The sequence below is a fragment of the Garra rufa genome, chromosome 22, assembly GCF_049309525.1.
Source record: "Garra rufa chromosome 22, GarRuf1.0, whole genome shotgun sequence".
Taxonomy (NCBI): domain Eukaryota; kingdom Metazoa; phylum Chordata; class Actinopteri; order Cypriniformes; family Cyprinidae; genus Garra; species Garra rufa.
In genome coordinates, this window is record NC_133382.1 from 13,201,625 (window position 1) to 13,204,937 (window position 3,313).

Genomic DNA, 3,313 nt, shown 5'->3' on the forward strand with positions numbered 1-3,313 from the left:
TAATCTAAAATAATCTGTTAGAGATGTACTTCTTAATACGGAAGATGTTGCTACTTCCATTTTATTGCGACTTTAAAGAGCATGAACAATTGTGGAGTGATACAAGACTAACCAGCAGTTTTATATAATCACACCATACTATAATTCACTATAATAGGACTATAATTCACACCAAGGACAATAACTATAACTATAAAGTTATAATCGTTTTATGAGAATACAGAAGTTCACATCACTATAACAATAACACCACAGAGGAACGATTTTCACTTTATTCTGATGGTCCCTTCTGTTGACTATAAGTAATGTTGCATCTACTAACTGTCAGTAGAGTATTAGTAGACCGCCAGGGTTAGGTTTAGAATAAATTGACATGTACTTGCAAAGTTACTTATAGTTATTAGTTAGACCATCACAATAAAGAGTTAGCAGATATTAAGCAGACAGTCTACTCTAATGCAGTGGTCTCAAACTCAATTCCTGGAGGGCCATAGCTCTGCAGAGTTTAGCTCCAACCAGCTCCAACTCACACCTGCTTGGATTAGCTGGATCAGGTGTGTTTGATTAGGATTGGAGCAAAACTGTGCAGAACTGTGGCCCTCCAGGAATTGAGTTTGAGGACACTGCTCTAATAAGAGTTAGTTGACATGTAGGTGCAAAGTTACTTATCAACAGAATGTTCAAAAAGGACCATAAAAATAAAGTGTTACTGAACAATATCATTGGAAACACTTACAGAATGATGTTTTTCCAGGCGATGAACAATGAAAACATTGACAGCCAATCAGAAACCACTTGATTTCAGGCTCAGGCATTTAAGGGAGCAGATGACATGGGTTGATGTGGGCACTAATTGCTATTTGCATATTTAAAAAGTAGTTTATATATTTAAAAAATGGATTTTATACAACAAGCTAATAAAATTATTTATATGGTTGCAATTTTGCAATGTAAATGCTTTCATGCCACATGCACTTCAGCTGCTTCCGTTTCTTCTATATTAGAATGTTTGTTAATATCGATTTCATTTGATTTCTTAACAGCTCTATAGTGTCTTATTAAATTGAATGAAATTATTATTGTCAAAATAACTGGCAACAAAAGAGAGTACACCCTAAGTGAACTTGTCCAAAGTGTCAATATATTGTGTTAGCACCATTGTTTTCTGGCACTGCCTTAATCATCTTGGGCATGGAATTGACCAGAGCTGCACAGGTTGTTGCTGGGATTCTCTTCCACTCCTCACGGAGCTGCTGGATGTTAGACACATGGTGCTTCTCCACCTTACACCGAGAATGCCCCACAGGTGTTCAGGTCTGGAGACATACTTGGCCACCCCATCACCTTCCCCTTCAGCTTCCTCAGCAAGGCAGTTGTCATCTTGGTGGTGTGTTTGGGATCGTTATCATGTTGGAAAACAGCAGTTTGGCCTAGTTTCTGTACAGTACATAATGGAACCCATGTTTCCCTCAATGAACTGCAGCTCCCCAGTACCAGCAGCACTCATGCAGCCCCAGACCTTGATGCTACCACCACCATGTTTGACTATAGGCAAGACACAATTGACTTGATACTCCTCACCAGGGCATCGCAACATATTGGACACCATCTGAGCCAAACAAGTTTATATTATAGTCTTATCAAACCACAGGACATTGTTCCAGTAATTCATGCTCCTGGGCATGTTGTCTTCAGCAAACTGTTTGCGGGCTTTCTTGTGAGCCAGCTTCAGATGAAGCTTCCTTCTGGAATGACACCTATGCAAACCGACTTGTTGCAGTGTGCGGCGTATGATCTGAGCACTAACAAACTGAACTTCTACTTCTACTGCAACCTTTAAAGCAATGCTGGCAGCACTCAAGCATCTGTCAAGTTCTGCACCTGACACATAGAACGAGTGCTCAACTTCATTGATCAACCTTTGCAAGGCCTGTTCCGAATGGAACCCATCTTGGAAAACCTCTGTATGACCCTGACCACTGTAGTGTAACTCTGTTTCAGGGTGTTACTGAACCTCTAATAGCCTTGGCCATCTTTGTGGAGAGCAACAATTCTAATTCTCAAATCCTCAGAGAGTTCTTTGCCATGAGATGCCATGTTGAACATCCAGTGGTCAGCAGACAAAAACATGATGAATAGGACATGTGGCTTTGCATGGTTAAATAACATACTGCTGTTATCACTTAGGGTGTACTCACTTTTGTTGCCAGCTATTTTGACAATAATGGTTGTATGTTGAGATATTTTTAGAGGACAGACAGTAAATCTGTTCTGCTACACAAGATGCACATTGATTACTTTAAAATATATCCAAGTTTCATTTCTATAGTATTGTCCCTTGAGAAGATATACTAAAATACTTGCTGAAATGTGTGGAGTACTCACTTTTGTGAGATACTGTATGTATATGTATATGTATATGTATATGTATATGTATATGTATATGTATATGTATATGTATATGTATATGTATATGTATATGTATAATATAAAACATTAAACAATAATTTCCCAACAACAAAATGTGGGCAGTTAAAATGCTGAGTGGCTAGAAATTTTGGAAAAACACTATCCACAGTGGATGGTGAGCAAAAAAGTTAATGTCAAGCCTGATTCTCTGTCAACCAATCAGCATTCTGCAGTAAACCAGCTTCATCCTTTAGATAGGGTGGATGGTCTAGGTACCCCATCGGAAGGGTCCCAAAAGAGTGGTTCGGTATGGTACGGTTCGCTATTTTGGTATAATTTACAACTTCTGACAATGGGAACAGAAATAATTGCGTACGGAACTGTACCGAACCATTCTAGATTTATAGTTTTCTTTCTTGGAATGAAAGGCCTTCTGCCTGCACTTGAGTTAGTTGATAGTTGTGGTCATACTGCATCATTGTATTTCCTGGCCAGCATTCACCAGCACTTTGAAGCCTTTCACCCCTGCTGTTACTGTCCAAAAAAACTCCCATTCCATTACCCTCAGCAGGCCTCACATTCATTGTTTGGTTGGACACTAATATTCAGACCTCCAGATACTGGAAAATAATACCCAGTAAAACACATACTTCTGTGAAGTGCTATTTGAAACCAGGAAGCACAGACATACACACAAACACATGCTCGGACAAAGATTGCAGTAGCTTTTGGTGCTGTCTTTATTTAGAGCTCTTGTACACTCAGCCTCACGGAGAGATGTAAAGCACATGAAAACATCTCTCACCTCTACATTTAAAGTGCATATCTGATTAAGGGGTTTTCTTTAATCTGTAACATACACACACTTGGAAGTGCACAAATAAATTAAGTTTGAACAGAGGTT